Raw genomic sequence first — 18292 nt, forward strand, 5'->3', positions numbered from 1 at the left:
ACACCTTAGTCAAGTCGCTTCCTTGTTATTTCTTCACCTGTAACATAAAAGAGTTAGATTGGGAAATCTCTAAGGTGCCTTACAGCTCTAAAACTATGAGTTGCTGAAACTGCGGCGAAAGCTCCCCGATCACCCTCTAAATCAGGACAATTGATTTCAATTCATCAAACACATGAAATGCCTATGAGATGAGAACACTTTGTTAAGTTCTGGACCTGAGGATCTCCTGACCCAGGTGATTGCTACATTCTTAAGTAAACTACTTTTTTTTTGTAAAGGCAGGATCATCAGGAGCAAAAGTCTGACTTGAGCTAAATCTGTCTCTTCTTTCACGTCACCTCTTCTAATGTCCTTCTTTACATAACCTGTTGCTATTCTTCATCCTTTTCCCAGCAACTGTGACTGTGATACCCCTGGCAATTCCCTAATATCTGCCCTTCCCTGCAAAAGGGTCACTCCATCATGATTACAAGTCCATGTCCTGGATTCCTCTCTTTAATGGGTGTTCATGGGTGCAAATGGGGTCATTAAATAAAATGATAAGTTCTCCCATGTTAAATAGGAAATATGTTGTTTCCCCCAGATAACACTATTTCTTAAACACAGTTAACATCTCCCAAAGTCCCCATAGTGAATTTGTTTCAGTTTCTAGTGGAATTTTGTTTGTTTGTTTGATAGGATTTGGAAGTCATCAGATTCTGCAGTTTCCCCCTGAATTGGACCTTTGAGAACATCTGTTCCCATTCCTTCAGTTTACAGATAAGTAAAATGATAAGGTCCCTAGACTTGCTCAAGATCACACAGGCAGTTAGAGGTAGAATAAGGATTTAAATTCAGGGTCTCTGTTCCAAATCCAGTGTTTTTTTTCCAGTGTACTATGTTGCCTCTGACTCTAGTACACTCTCCACTCTAACTCAGCTGTCTGATTTTGATCGACAAATGAAATGAAGTAGTCTGGTAGACCATATAGCACAGAGAATCCGAAAAAGTCTTATGCAGCTGTAAGCTTTAATGTCCCAGGAGTCTTGGGACAACCTGTATTTAGAAAAACTTGCCATATTTGTTATTGACTGCTGCTGATCTACTTACATTTCATTACATTTTAGAAGCAGAAGGGAACTTAGACATCATCTATTCCAATCTTCTTGCCAGGGCTCTGGCCCCAAGCTGGTCCTCTGATCCACTCTGAAAGAGTGGAGGGGATCCCCTGCCAGACTCCAAGGGGGAATAGTCCCACTGGACTATTCAGGTCTGGGTAACACGAACATTGGTACATTGGAGACCATTTAGGATGACAAAGGGCCTATTGTCATATGGGGTTTGGTTGAAGGAATTGGAATATTTAGCTTAGAGAAGACTCAGGGGAAACATGGGTAACTGTCTTCAAGTCCTGGGATATTTACCTAGGAGAAGACTCAGGGGGAACACGATATCTGTCTTCAAGTCTTGGAAAACTCTCATGGAAGAGGGATTAGCATGTTCTTGGTTCCAGAAGACAGAATTTGGAGCGATCAATAGAAGTTAAAAAGAAGTAAATTCAGGCTTAGTATAAAGAAAAATTTCCTAACAATTAGCATTCCAAAAATGGAATGGGAGCCTTGAACAGTAGTGAGTGTCACCTCATTGGATCTACAAGCAAAGATAGGATGACTATCTGTCAGACATGTTTTAGTGGGGATCTCTTTTGGAGTATGGGTGGGTTTAGGTGACCACTGAGGTCACTCTAGAATTTGAAATTCTGTGATTCTCTGAATCTCATGGTACCAGAAGAGGCAGCTGGTAGGGTGTTAAGAATGATGACCTAGATGTCAGAAGGCAGAAGCTTGACTCTTGACTCTCCCACTTAACAACTATGTGGTCTCAGACAAGTCACTTGATATCTTTGGTTCTTAGTGTACCTACCTGTAACATGGTATGGTGGATAGAACACATGAAGCACAGAAGACCTAGGTTGAACTCTTGGTCTTCCATGCTAGCTGTGTGACCTTGGGCCAGTCTCTGGGCCTCTTTTACTCCTCTGTAAAGCAAAGGGGATGGGTTAGGCAATTTCCAAAGGCTCATGTAGCTATATAGTAGTCTATGAGCCTTACCTTGAAAGAGTGGGAAAAACTCTCTTGGTGGATAGCAACTGGCCTCTGCTCATGATGCAGCGGCCTGGAGGGTTGAATAGGCTTTTGCTTGATTTCTCTGCTCTTTTTTAAAGAAATGATTAACAGATTCCTGTCATTCTTTGAATGCAACACCCATTAAACCTAAACGATTCTCCAAGACAAAGAAAACACTACATAGGGAATTTGTGCCAGAAAGAAGTACATGACCTTCCCTCACTAGGGCACTTGTATTTTTCAAGCAACAAGGACATGATATCGAATGTCTCATCAAGGCTTTCTCACCAATCTGCTCCAACAGTTGTCCTGGAAAAGCAACAAACTGGGAAATACCCCAAATGATTATAGTGAAGCTCCCCAAAACAGCATGCCAAATTCCTCTGTCTGAGCAGGAAGACGGGGTGGGGGGTGGGGTGCATGAGTCATCTCCACTCCTCCAGTCCCTAACCAAAAGTCCCCTAATCAGAACAGCATCGAGGGCCATTTTGTTTTTTGCTCCGTCTCTGGGATGACACTAGACACAACATACATTCTCTTCGAGGACACACACCAGCTGGCGAACTTTGCTCCAAGACAAAATGGGCTATTTTTGGCTACTTGAATCCTTTCCGGAAAATGAAGGCTAGTTGTTGTGTGCATAAATACTAGTCAAAATCCTTGGAGTCCTTTACCAAATAAACAATAAGCAGCTTGCCCAAATCACAGGGATGCAGCTAAGAGTGGTAGAGTACCCTTCCTGGTGGGACTTTTCGAGTGACAGAGCTGTTCTCCCAAGCATCAGCAACAGCAATTGTCTTATTTTTTTTGCTTTTTTCGCAGTAAGTTCAAGTAATGGTAGAGAAGAGGTACTATCCAGGGAGTTGTAATATTTTGTTTTCTCTAATCTTCTAATCCTATTCAGGTGTTGACTGTAGGGAAACCGAAATACAGGCCAACATGCATGCTGTATAAAAATACTGATTATTGTTCTGATTGAAATTCTATTAGTCATAAGTCCCATTCTCTGACTCATGGATCAGTAATAAGGTTCACATGAACTTATGTGGAGCAGCCCTCCTCATAGGGAAAAAGGAGACTGTCAGCATGAAGGATGGCTCAGTCCCTCACTGAACAGAGGAGTCAGGATTAGCTCCTTTACTCCTAGTTCTTCTGGGGTCCACAGTTGGCCACGTGCCATGTGCGGTCTCCTAGGACCCCTGAGATGACCACCACACACCTGCTACTATGATTTTCTCAGGGCTGCTTTTGGAGTTGATATATCACTCTACAGGTGATCTGGTCTTTTCCAGAGCCAAGTTTTGGCTTGGCCTGGGGAGAGTGTGGGGAGAAGCGACGGGAGTTACAGCTCTCTCTTCTCCATTTCTTTGTGCAGAGGAGAGAGGCAGAAGGACTATTTTGAACTAGAAACAACCTTAGTGTTCACTCAGGAAATGGCTAAATGGACTAAAGTAAACTAATGTGATTGTAATTAATTAATTGCCATTAATTGTGATGTAATTAATGCAGTTGCATTAATAGTCTATAACCCAGTTAGCTATTTCGCAGGTTATTGCCATCATCTCTCTTAGCCTTAGGTGCTTAATCTGTAAAATGGTAGCAAATATCTGTAGCACTTACCTCTCAGTGTTGTTGAAAGGATAAAGTGAGTCAATGCAGGGTACTTTGCAGAACCTTAAATTGTTATGTAAAGAATGGCAAACATGAAGAATGTACATCAATAAGGAAGAGTCTGTACAAAGTAACCTCAAAGAAGAAGAAAACATCGATGGCCATTATGATGGGTCTTTCTATACCTATGTTATCATAAGCTCACATACTTAGTGCTGTAAAAGACTTGGGGATCATCTAATCCACCCCTCTCATTGTGCAGATGGAGAAACTGAGGCATAGAGATGTTAAGTGACTTGTTAAAGGTGACAAAGGGAGGAAAAGATAGAGCCTGGATTTGAACCACATAGTCAAGGAATTTTAGAGTTGGAAGGAACATCAGTGGCCAACTTGTCTAACTCATACCAGAAAAGGACCCTCTAGTACAGCATATCTGACTGTTGTTTGAAGACCTCCCAGGCCAGAAACTCACCACCATCTGAAGCAGCCTATTCCACTTCTGAATTGCTTTGATCATTAGGAAATTTTTCCTTATGTCCATTCATCAAGTAAGTGTTTATTTATTAAGCACACACTACTTTCCAGGCTAGGCCTTGGGTGAGTGGGTACACAAAATAAAAGCAAAATATCCCCTACCTAAGGCAGCTATATGATTCAGCAGCTAGAATATTGGACCAGGAATCAAGCAGACCTGAGTTTAAATCTTACCAAGCTGTGTGACTCTGGGCAAGTCACTTAACCTGTGTTTGTCTCAGTTTCTTTAACTATAGAATGAGGTTAATGATAGCATCTACCGCCCAGTGTAGTTGTGAGGATCAGATGAGATAATATTTGTGTTTAGCACAGCACCCGGCACGGAGTAGACAATAAATGCTTGTTTCCTTTCCTACCCTCATGGAGCTTACATTCTTCCTTTGAGACTCAGTTCAGATTCTACCTTTGGTATGAGGACTTCCATGTGTGTTCTCCTGCTTTTGAATGTGAGCACCTTGTGTGCAAGGACTGTTTTTTTTTTTTTTTTGCCCTTCTTTGTAACCTTACTCGTCATCACTTAGTAAATGCTTGTTGACTGCCCAACAGGGGAGACAGCGTGTACATATATGGATTTATTCAAACAGACATATAAGCATATTCAAAACACACCTTGGACAGGTGGCCATCAGCAGCAGAGGGGAGCAGGAATGACCTCTTACAGAAGGAAAGTCTTGAGTTGAGTTTTGAAGAAAACCAGGGATTCCATGAGATAAAGGTGAGGAGAGAGAACTTAGGTGTGGCGGGGGCCATCCAGAGCAAAGGCAAGAGAGAGACGAAGTCTCGTGTATGAGGAACAGCAAGTAGCCTGCACAGGTGGCCCAGAGAGACTGCAATGGGGATTGAGTCTTAAAGAGGCTGCAAAGGCAAGATGAGGTCACAGAGTGAAAATCTTTAAATGCCAGTCAGGAGATTTAGTTGTTCCCAGAGTCTAAATTTGCTTCTTTGCTACTTGTCCTTAGTTCTCTCAAGGGCCAAACAGAGCAAGTCTAAGTGTCCTTTCATAAAACGGACTTTCAAATACTTGAAGAAAGTCTCTGATTCCAAATCTTCTTTTCTTGCTACTATGTCAAGTGGCTTTCCAATGGCACTGGCATCACATTTGCATGAATTTAATTCAATACTTTGATAGCTCTGTGATCTCATCAATGTGAGTACCACATCCTCTGAAAATTTTGACTTCTTATCTTGTGAGATTCTTGTCCATCGACCAAGTAGAATCCACCCAGCATATGTGTGTGTAGGTTTACATACACATATATGTATATAAATATGTTTATAATATATTATGCATATGTATATATGTACATGTGCATACATATATATGTATCTATCTATATGTAACAACCATTAATTTTTAAAAGTTCAACTTTTCCTAGCACTTTAGGGTTTACAAAGTGCTTTTCACACAATTAGGGCTAGCTAGGTGGCCATTCCTAGAGTCAAGAAGACTCATCTTTCTCAGTTCAAATCCAGCTTCAGACACTTACTAGCTGTATGACCTTGGGCAAATCCCTGTTTGCCTCAGTTTCCTGAGGCAAATGGGAAAATGAGTCGGAGACAAATGGGAAAATGAAGCTAAATGAGCTAGAAAAGGAAATAGAAAACCACTCCAGTATCTTTGGCAAGAAGCCTCAAATGGGATTATGAAGAGTCAGATATGACTGAAAAGCAACTGAACAACAACTCCCCCATGTAGATGTAGATGGCATTTGTTGTTGGTCAGTTGTTTCAATGGCATACACATCATTATTCCCATTTGAGAGATGAACTGACTGAGGTTCAGAGGGGATACAACACACCCAGTCACATAACTAGTAAACGTCTAAGGAGAGATTTGAACTAAGGTGTCAAGACTCCAAGTTCAATCCTTCTTCTGGTATAGGGAGAGAGAGAGAGAGCATTTATATCACACCTACTACACGCCAGGCATTGTGCTAACTGCTGTTATAAATATTATCTCATTTGATCCTCACAACAACCTTGTGAAGGAGGTGCTACTTTTATCTCCATTTTACAGCTGAAGAAATTGAGGCTGACTGAGTTAAGTGACTTGCCCAGGGTCACACAGCTGGTAAGCACCAGAGGTCAAATTTGAACTCAGATCCTCCTGATGCCTAGAGTACCTAAAACATAATAAATGCTTATTGATTGTCTAACAGCATGTACATATTTATTCAAACACAGACATAGGCACAAATCTAGCACTCTATCCACTGAACCACCAGCTACTGAGAATGAGAAAGAATGAGTGAGAGAGACAAAGAAAAAATGAGAAGACAAGAGGAAGAGTAGGGGGGAGAAAGAGACAGAGAAGCAGAGATACAGAGACAGAGAGGAGAGAGAGAAAGAGGAAAAGGGAGAGGTGAAGAGGGAGGAAGGAAGAGAGGGGGAGAAAGGGGGAGGAAAGACAGAGACAGGGAGGGGGAGAGACAGAGAGACAGACAGAGACAGAGACACAGAGTGAGAGAGAGGAGACAGACAGACAGACAGGGAGAGAGACAGAGAGATAGACAGAGACAGAGAAACAGGGAGAGAGAAAGGGAAAGGCAGACAGATGCAGATAGAGAGACACAGAGACAGACACACAGAGACAGACACACAGAGAAAAATAGAGACAGGGAGAGAAGGAAAGAGAGAGGAGGGGTAAGGAAGAAAGGAGAGGGGAGAGAAGGAAGAGACAGAGAGAGAGAGAGAGAAAATCAACACTTTTTCAATTCCTCTATAAATTCATATCAGGATTCTTTGTGCATTTGTTCTCATTTATTATTTATAAACTTATTTTTTATTGTAAAATTGAATAAGCAGAGAACTTTTGATGGGAAAATGCCCTCCTTTTTGTACCTTGGAATATCTCAAAGCACACAGAAGCCTCAGAAGCAGAGAGTAAGATCTTCATTCTCATTTTACAGGTGAGGAAGGCTAGCTTTATACTAACCGAGCTTCATTTTCTTCACCTGTAAAACAAAGACATGGGACTCGGCGATCTTTCAAGTTTCCTTCCAACTCTAACAATCTATGAATCTGGGGAACTTTTCTCAGACAGCAGTCAGAGCCGGTGATCTGGCCGTTTCTAACTCCAATGTCAGCCTGCTACTGTCTAATAGGGTCCTTATCAAAGATGCAGCCCCCAGCAAGCACTCTGAGCTTAAAATTCAGTGGGCCACTCAACTTTTTAACCTCCGGAGATAACAACAATGTGTGAGAGTTTATCATTTTTACAACTTGACCTTGACACTGAGACAAGGTTGCACTACTACTTTTGAATATTTAATAAGTATCCAAGATAAACTACACCAAATTCTACATGGAATCTAACTGCTGCTAGAAAGAAACATACTACGGCAAGACTGGGAGTGCTTTTCTCCACCATTCAGACCATCTTAATCTTTTTCCTTTCTGAATTCTTACTGCACTTGGAGTCTCAGCTACAAAAATTAATGCTTCTTTCCTTCTGCCTTTGGGCAGCTAGGTGACACAGTGGATAGAGGACCTGGCCTGGAATCAGGAAGATCTGAGTTCAAATGTGACCTCAGACACTTACCAGCTATGTGATCCCTGGGCAAATTTTTTAATCCTGTTTGCCTCAGTTTCTTCATCTGTAAAATGAACTGGAGAAGGAAATGGCAAACCACTCCAGTATCTTTGCCAAGAAAACCCTAAATGGAGTTACAAAGAGTCAGACACAACTGAACAACATCCCACCTTTGGTTGTCTTCAAGTTGCTTTAAGTCTCCAAGGAATAAATGTAAAATCTTTATGGTAGGACCAACGTCTACCAGGGCTCCCCTTTTCCCCTATATCATGGATTACTTTTCCCTAAAAGGTGACAAAGTTGTTCCCAGGACCTGATGAATCCTAGTCTTTCTTGATGAAGCTTCCTGGTCACTTAAAGTTCAGCCATGAAGAGTTGAGGCCCCTCTGACTTGAAGTATGTCTGAAGATCATGAGAAATGCCACACACTCTACCCTGTTTCCTTATGAAGACAAAATCAGAGGGTGAGGGGAGGGGGCATAGCTATCGAAGCTACTGTTACATATTCTTGTTATGTTAGAGCTAAATAAACCTCCTTTTGTCAAAACTGTTTGACTTACAAGTGCCTTGTTAACCCCCAAAATTAACCTTAATTAACAGGGCACCAGAAGGGGAACTTGACCAAGGCCCCATGTAGTTAGTAAGAAGTGCTGCCAGAAAAAAAAAGTAATTTCACTCTACACCTTGGTCTAGTGGAGACATTTGAAAGAAGTAGCTCTGGGTTCAAATAATAAGCTCTTCCAGCTCTAAATGTTATGATCTATGACTTGATGAGCACTTTGTATTCTTATAAAGTTATCTTATTTAAAAAGAAAAAGAAATGCTGCCAGGACCTGAGCCTAGATCTTCAGATTCTAAGTCTCTGGCTACTTAATTATGCATTCTGTTTTATATTGTTTTCTGTTGTTTCAGGTGTTTATGCTTGTCTCCATAATAGCGGATCATAAGCTTCTTTAGGGCAGGCAAGATTGAAGTCCACATAGTGCCAAGCATGTAGTTGGCATTCAGTAGACTGACTACTGATGGAATCAAAGGCAATTTGGTACAAGGGAAAGCATAATGGATTAGGAATCTGAAGACCTGAGTTCAAATCCCATTGCTCCCAACCCAGTGTGACTTTGGACAAATCACTTTGTCTCTCTAGATATGTTTCCCTGTCTGTTATAGTATTGAGGCTGAGCTTGATGTCTAAAATATTTTCCAGATAGACTGACAACTCATTTATTAAGTGTTTACAAAGTGCTATGCAAATACAAACAAGTGCTGACAGTTCCTGCCTTCAAGGATTGTATTTTTTAACAGGAGAAGAGAAAAGCAGCCTATGGTTTGGAAATGTCTGAAAAATGACATAGAAGCCTAGTTTGGGGAAAAATAAGACAAAAGCTCACCTATCAGAGCCCAGTATCTCAGAGGTTGAGACCAAGATTGGGGGTCCGGGATTGAGATGTGGGGGAATGAAGATAGCCCAAGGGGGCACAATTTGGAGATGGTGGCTGGGAGCTCTAAATCCATGAACCCATAATCTATATACACTTTATTTCCCTCCTGTAGACTATAAACTCCTTGAGGGCAGGGATTATTTTGATTTTATTTTTATTTGGAACAATACCTGGTATATAGTAGGTACTTAAAGAGTTATTCAAAGAATGAAAACAATTATCAAGCACCTACTATTTTCTGGGTTCTGGGCAACAAAGACAAAAATAGAGTCCTTACACCCCACCCCCCAGCTTATGTTTTGTTGGATAATATGAAATAGCTGCCATTTATATAACTGTGTTAAGCTTTTACACTCCTCACTGATGACCTTGGGACCCTGACTGTAAACCGTGCATAGCCTGAGAGTCTTGTTTAGCCCTCCAGTGCTTTGGACAGCTTGGAAACTGTCCTTTGAAAAGCTACCTGTTCTTTTCGTTCCTCGGTGCTGGAGCAATTGCTCTCTTGTGTAACTAGCTTAAATAGTTACTGGCTGAAAGTTCACTGGGTGCACAGCTTCACGCCTTAAGAAGTCCTCTGACAGGCTGCTGCAGCTTCCTGTGCCTCACACCTTTCAACAAGACTGATTTCCAGGAATACAATTCAGCAGTTTAAATTATTTACACAAATCCCCAACAATCAACCGGGGAGAAGTAAATAGAGGAACCTGCACCTTCCCATTCCCTTACTGTCACTTGAAACTGCCTTCCTACCATCTTGGTGATGAATTTTGAGGTTGCCTCTAATCCAGTACCCTCCCCGAGACAGCATTTTCAAGTTTTAAAACCAAGAGAAAAACAGTGACTGGATTGGAGCCAGCAAATCTGTCCTCGTTCTTCCCTCCTTATTTTATTTGTCTAAACATTCTACTTCCAGTCGCCAAATCTGATTAGCAGTTTTCCCCCCTTTGAAGAAAGCCGATATGTCCTTCTACCCTTAAGATCTCAACTATGCATATGTGTTTATATGTAAAAAGCACACAAACTATATACAAGAGCAACGTTTTCTAATGTGATCTCTCTTGTCCTGTCCTCAGCAGCCAATGAAAATATTCCTGTTCAAGTACTTCATTCAATATTCAACAAATATTTACTCAGTGGTACTGGGGCCAGGCTCTGTGCTTGGCATTAGGAATGCAAAGATGAAAAAGATGTGGCCCATGCCCCCTAGGAGTCTGCAGTGTAGTTTGGGCAATTCAGTTCAAGAAGTTGATTTCATATGCATTTACTAAGCATCCACTGTGGGCCATGCACTCCATTAGCAACTAGGGATGCAAAGATAAAATCAGAGTCCAGATGCTCAAGAATCTCAAATGTAGGTAGTTTGATTTGGAAATGGTGACTGGGAAGCCCTAATTCCATGATTCTATACTCTGTGTACATGTTTCAGTGTAACAGGGATTTAGTGCATGCCCAGATCACCTAAGATGGAGGCACCAATGTAGGAGATGCCAGGAACAAATTCTTAGGAGATAGAAGGATTGACACGGGTATGGATACTCTGTGTTGACTTATCAGTCCATTGAGGCAGTTCCCATATTATCCAGTTACACTATCTATCAAATCAACCTATATGAATTATATGGCATTTATCATGAGGATGGCATGCACTGAATTAGAAGCCCACTGAAGTTATTGATATACATCAATCAATAGATTGAAGCATTTTTAAATGTTTACAGTGTGCCAGGCATTGTGCTAAGCTCTATTTTTAAATTTATTTTTATTTTTCAACATTTGCTTTTACAAGATTTCGAGTTTTAAATCCCCCCTTTTCTCCGCTCCCCCTTCCCCAAGATGGCATACAATCTGATATAAACTGTACATGTATGATCACATTAAACATATTTCCACATTAATCATGTTGTGAAAGAAGAATCGGAACTAAAGGGAAAAATCTTGAGAAAGAAAAAACAATAGAAAGAGAAAATAGTATGCTTTAATGTGCATTCAGATTGCATAGTTCTTTCTCTGGATGTGGATAGCATTTTCCATCATGAATCTTTGGGAATTGTCTTAGATCATTGCATTGCTCATATGAGCTAAGTCTAACAAAGTTGGTCATCACATAATGTTGTTGTTGCTGTGAACAGCGTTTTCCTGGTTCTGCTTGCTTCACTCAGCATCAGTTCATGCAAGTCTTTTTAGGTTTTTCTGAAGTAACCCTGCTCACCATTTCTCATGGAATAATAGTATTCCATTACATATACATTCATATACCACAACTTGTTCAGCCATTCCCAATTGATGGGTATCCCCTCAATTTCCAATTCTTTGCCACCACAAAAAGAGCTGCTATAAATATTTTTGTAGATGTGGGTCCTTTTCCCTTTTTTATAATCTCTTTGGGATACAAACCTAGTAGTGGTATTACTGGATCAAAGGGTATGCAATAGTTTTATATCCGTTTGGCTAAGCCCTACTTTTACAAGAAGGTAAAAAATCCAGTTGCTACCCTCAAATAGCTAACATTTTAATGAGAAAGACAACAGTCAAAGGACTACATGCTACAAAATCTAGACAGTGTAAATGGGGCATAATTCCAGAAGGAAGGCACTAGTTCGGGGCAGGAGAGAGGAACTAGAAAGACTTCTTGTAGAAGATTAGGTTTCAACTGAGTCTTAAGGGAAGTCAGGGAAACCAGAAGATAGAAGTTAGGAGAGACAGTATTCCAGGATTCCAGTCAGTGAAAAGGCACAGAGTTGAGTGAGAAGGCTAGTGTCACTGGATTGTAGAGTACATGGATGGAAGGGAGTGAATCATTAAAAAGATTGGAAAGATAGGAAGGGACCAGATTGTGACATCAGGGTTGTGAGCCTACATTACTGGCAGGAAGATGGTACCCTTGACAATAACGAGGAAGTCTGCTCCCTGTCTGTTCCCATCTGGAAGATGGGAAGATTTGGAGGGGAAAGATAATGAGTCCTGTTTGCCACATGTAGAGTTTGACACAGTAATGATAATTATAATAGTTAGCACTTATATGGCTCCTAAGGCAACATGGTTCCCCCTACCCCATTAACCCTTACTAGGGAGGTTGATGGATAGATTGAGCTCAGGAGCTCTGAGTTGCAGTAGAGCTAAAAAAGCCTATCCTGTTTCTGCACAAAATCTGGCACCAATAAGGTCAGCCCCTGGGTAGACGGAGCCACCATGTTGTCTGAGGAGAAGGAGGGATGAATAACCCAGGTCTGAAAAGTGACACAGGTCAAAGTTTCCATGATCAGTTGTGGGATCAGGTGCATGAATGGCTACTGTACTTCTAGCTAGGTAGGTGCTAGGTGAGATTTATCTATCTATCTATCTATCTATCTATCTATCTATCTATCTATCCATCTATCCATCATTGGTAACTTTGGAGAGAGCAGTTTCAAATGAATGATGAGGTCAGAAGTCAGATATAAGATGATAGATAGCAGGAATGGTTGGATGAATTGAGGTTTGGTTTTTTTTTCAAGGATAGAGGAGGAATTGATGTGTTTGTAGGCAACAGGGAGGGAGCCAGTGAGACATAGAAGTTTAGGGAAAGGGGTAGATATCACAGAGTGCCATCTGCTGAAGGAGACAAAAAAGGGATGTGATCAAGAATGAATGTAAAGGGGTATTTTTTGGCAAGGAGAAGCCCCATTTTTTCATAAGAAATAGGGGAGAAGACAATAGTGGAAGAGGATATCTGACTGATGTGAGATGAGGAGGAGAGAAGAACAGGAGGCCCTCATGAAATGACCTCAGTTTTTTCAGTGATGATATGAGGAGGCGAGGTTCTTAGTTAAAAAGGGTTAAAGGAGGAGGTGCTATGGAAAGTTTAAGCAGGAAAGAGAAGGTCTAGGATAGCCATTGTGATAAGTAGGAGAGTAAATTTATCAGGAAGGCATATCTCACTCCTCTGTAATCATTCCTCCACATCTGAAAAATTGTTATTCTTAAATATGCCATTGCCCTGCTCAAGAAACTAAAGTAACTCCTTCTGTATTTCTCTTTCCTCCCTCTTCTTCCCTTCTTCTTCTTCTAGGAAGAAATTCAGTGAAGTATGAGCTGAGGAACTCAACTGAGACGTGGGGGAAAGGGATGCCTTGGGACACTTAAGAAGGAAGGAAAAGATTTGGAATAAATGTTGTGGTGAGAGAGCAAATATATTAGGGAAATATAAAAGAATTGCCTTCTGTAGGCTCAGGTAAGATTATCCAGCATAAATCTGTAGTGGACCCAGTCACCACAGTTTGGTGATTTCTCCAGAGCAATTCAGCAGCACATGAATATAAGTGAACATTTTTTAGAATGTACACAGGAGAACAAAAGGAAATTCAGAAGAATGTGCAGATAGGCAAGACAGTTGTGAAAGTAATGTATGGAATTTTAAAAATACTTTTTAAAAAGCAAGCCGTATGAAATAGACATTCATGGTTTTATACATAGCTCTCTTTTCATGTTCTGCTGTATATAAAGAAATGCTCAAATTCTTGAGTTTAAGTTCAGAATTAAAAAAAATTAAATAAAAATTATATTGTGATCTTGTTATAGTGACAATATTTAGAATGCAGAATGGCGAGTAGATTGTAGTTTAGCCCACTGGTGTCAAATTCAAATAGAAAAGGATCCCTGAAGTCGCATATTAACTTAGAAAACGACAAATCAACATTATCTATGTTGTATTATATTTTTATTCATTTTGTTAAATGTTTCCCATTACATTTTAATCTGGTTTTGGCCCCACCTGGGTAATTTTGTGGGCAGCAGGCCAGAAGTTTAAAATCTCAGGTTTAACTATTGGAGCCCCCGGTGACCAGGAGACCTAGGCTTACAATTCTAGTTCTTGCTGCTAACTCACTCTGTAGCTTTGGGTAAAACCCTTTAATTTCTCTGGTCTACAATTTTCAGATGTGTCGAGGAGAGATGATAATACCTACTCTAACTACCTCACAGATGGTTTGGGAGGTTCAAATAAAATGATTTAGACAGGGAGTGAAAGATCATAGATTTGAAACTGTTAGGGATCTTAGAAACTGTAGAATCCAACCCTCTCTTTTTACAATTAAGAAATTGATGCTCAGAGAAGAGAATGACTTACCCAAGGTCATCCAGGTAAAGGAGCAGCACAGCCAAGATTTGAACCAAGCCATCTGGATCTCCAGAGCCAGTACTCTCTCCATTATCCCATGCTACCTCTAAAACATCATACAACTTTGGAACTAAAAAGAAATTTAGAGCTTATCTGACTCTCTGATTTTATAGCTGAGACCTGGAGAGACCGAGCATGTTGTCCAGAGTCACATAGCTACTTGATGGCAAGAACAGAGACTAGAACCCAGATCTCCTTACTTTGAATGCAATGCTCTTTCTTTCAGAAAAATTAAATACAATGCAAATATAAAAAAAATTATTAGGTAGTATGCTTGCCAAACAGAGCACAAATAAAAAACAGAAGGTGGTGATAGAGTTTCTCATTTCAGGGAGCCAAGTGCTTCAAGATGCTTTAAGTAACATGTGCTTTGGAAACCTAATATTCAGAGTGTGTCTCTCCCTTGTCCTCATTTGGACCCACTCTCCCCACCATCCAAAAAACAGACAACCAGTAATTGGTGGGGGAAGGAAACTGTATATAAATAGGAAAGTCTAACCATTAAAAATGGATTTAGAAAATGCACCTCAGAATTTACACCAGACTCTCATCTCAGATTATTCTGTTTGAGATTTCCATTGAAGGACAAGAAAGAAGCCAGTTAGCTACCTTTTTGTACAAATGCCCTCTTCAAATTCATTTCAGAGAAGATTGTTCCTTGCTATTTACCCTCTCTGCTCAGGAAACTTAGCTTTAGACTGATTGTCTTAGGGACTCTGGGGTTAGTCCCCCAATTTACTGGATCTATGCGGCTTCAGGGTTAAATTCATCCCGAAGGGATTCAGGCATTTCCTGTGGGGGTAACCTGCCCTCAGCCTTTTCAGCCTAAGTATGCAGGGAGAAAATCTGGAAATTCTGCTTTAAAAAACCTGGAAAGAACAGGGTGCTGGGGAATGAAAGGTAAGTTTCCTACAATGCAACTTGGGATTATTTCACCCTGCTCTCGAAAATCCTTTATGGCTCCCCACTGCTACAAGATGAAGTCCAAGATACCTAGCCTGGCATTCAAGAATTCCCTAAAATGTCTCCCCATGTTACCTTTCCCGCTTTACACACACACTCTACAGTCCAATCTTTTGCTGTCTTAATATTTCCATTTCTTCTTTGCTTCCGCACCTCTCCTATTCTCTCATTTATGAGCGTTCCTGTCTCACCAATCTCATCTATTCAATGATAAGTCAACAAATATTTGTTTAGCACTCATTAGACACATGACACTGTGTTTAATGCCTCAGGATGCAAAGATGAAAAAGGACACAGACCCTTCTCTCAATAAGCTTTCAATTTAATAAAGAAGCTACGGCACAAGGCAACAGGGTATGTTGGTCTCAGAGAACCTGGGTTTGAATTACAGCTCCGCTTGAACCTGGGTCAAATTATTCAATCTTTCTGAACCTCAGTTTATCCATCTGTGAAATTAAAGAATTGAGTTAGATAATTTACTGGGTTTACTTTCCAACTTTATTAAAAATAGCTCACATTTATATAGCACTTTTTAAGGTTTACAAAACACTTACATATATTATCACAACCCTATGAGGTAGATGCTACTATCATAACACTCATTTCACAAATGAGGAAGCTGATGTAGAAGTTAAGTGACTCACAATGTGCCCCATCAGCACCAGAATGGGTAGTTAGACCACTACTTTTACTAGCAATAAACCCAAACTATCTCCAAACTTCATTAACATGTCACTACAATTTAGACATCTCGGAGATTTTGAATCTTAGGTTCCCTTTGCTAGAGTTGAGGAAGAGGTCTGCACTGGGATTTCTGTTTCCACGTTAGCCTTTTTAACTAGCCTTTGGCTTATTACCTGAAATGCCTCTCTTTTAGGTATGATCCCAAAGCTTTCTGATATATTTGTCTCCTTTTTCATACCCAATCACTTTCTAATTTTGAAAAAATAGCATGGTGTAGCGGATAGAAATATGATGAATATTGATATGATCTAATAAACATCTATTAAGTGCCTTTTATGTGCCAGGCCTTGTACTAAATACAAGGGATAGAAAATAAGAAATTGGGACAGCTAGGTGGCGCAGTGAGTAGAGCACCGGCCCTGGAGTCAGGAGGACCTGAGTTCAAATCCGGCCCCAGACACTTGACACACTTACTAGCTGTGTGACCTTGGGCAAGTCACTTAACCCCAATTGTCCTGCCTTCCCCCTTCCAAAAAAAAAAAAACCAGAAATAGAAAGACAGTCCCTGCCCTCAAGGAGCCTACACTCTTAACGGGAAGACAATGCAGGAAAGGAAGTGTGTGTGGGGAGGTGACAGAGGGTAGCCAGTAAGGGAGCATAATGATGAAGATAGTGATTAAAACCAAGTAGCAATTGGTAGGTAAATGAAGAGATGGCTGGAATTTTGAGCTCTCTATAAAGGGAGCCAGGAAGAAATGGGTTCAAATCCTACCTCTGACACATACAGGCTATGTGACCAATGGAAGGTCACTTAGTCTTTCAGTGCTTTGGGTCACATTTTAGATACATAGATAGCTATAACCTTGATAAGCACTACGTGCCAGGCATCATACTAGGTGCAAAACCACAGCCGTCAAAAGCTATCTGAGACTCTAAGCTACCATATTGCTTTGGTAGGGATAGTCTCCTAATGAGTTCCCTACACCGAATGAAATCACAAGTCCAAATTAAATATGCACATGCATAAACACATATATTTGATATATTTTCCATATCAGGTATCCCAAAAGTCTTAGTTCAGTATTAAGCAATAAAAGCATATTAAACCTGTATGTATCTGTATATTTGTGTAGTACGTGTACATGTACACCTATATTTGATACCCTGTATACATGTGTATATATACATGTATTTTTTATGTGGTTCTTGTTCAGTTGTTTTCAGTCATGTCTGACTCTTTGTGACCCCTTCGGGAGTTTTCTTGGCAAGGATACTAGCGTGGTTTACCATTTTCTTCTCTAGCTCATTTTACAGATGAGGGAACTGAGGCAAGCAGGGTTAAGTAACTTGCCTAGGGTCACATATCTAGTAAGTGTCTGAGGGCAGATTTGAACTCAAGAAGATGAATCTTCCTGACTCCACGTCCAGCGCTGTATCCACTGCGCCACCTAGCTGCTCATGTAAACATACACATGTATACCTCGTGTGAATACATAAATCTATGTATCACAGAAATATATATATCATATATAACTATATCTCCAATCCCATGTTAGATATATTTATATATGCAAAAGATCTGGCCATGAGGATCCTGCTTTCACCTACTTACCCTACTTACTGCTTCAACTTCTTTCTCTGAGTAGATTGGACTCCATCATCTCTAGCTTCCTCCTCTAAAGATGTAGAGGATCTCTACTCTGTTTGTCCTATCTCTAGCTCAGGGGAGCCCAGTCATCTCGTATAAGCTGGACCCGACTTGACTTCCAGTTATGACAATGGATATGCAAGGAATTCCAATGTAAGAAGACTGGCTAGATACAAAGGATGGCTATACGGGAAGACAATTGAATCTAATTCTCTCTCTGAGATAATCACTCCCTTCTTCTAACATTTCCCACCTCCTGCTCTTTGTCCACTACAATACTAACTTCACTGCCCCACACTGGCCCTCAGTCCCTGTTCTTTCTGTTTCCTTTCAAGTGAAGTACAAACTGTAGTGTGCTGGAACCAGATCCAATCTTCCAATGGTTAAAATTTCAATGTGGGCATTTACCCACGCCACAGAAATCCCCAATAGCTACAAATCCTGGCTTTATTTATTGTTTTGTTGATTGTCTAGGTTTCAGTAAACGTTAATAATGCAGATTAAGCTTAAAATGTGTGTGAATACCTGGAAAGCCCAGTTGTTAAACATTTACCAGCATATTGCTCTCCTGCTCTATAAGAGGTGCTTGAGCTCAGCAGGAGTGCAGTAAAAGTCTCAGAA

This window comes from Trichosurus vulpecula, chromosome 9 (assembly GCF_011100635.1).
Source record: "Trichosurus vulpecula isolate mTriVul1 chromosome 9, mTriVul1.pri, whole genome shotgun sequence".
NCBI lineage: Eukaryota > Metazoa > Chordata > Mammalia > Diprotodontia > Phalangeridae > Trichosurus > Trichosurus vulpecula.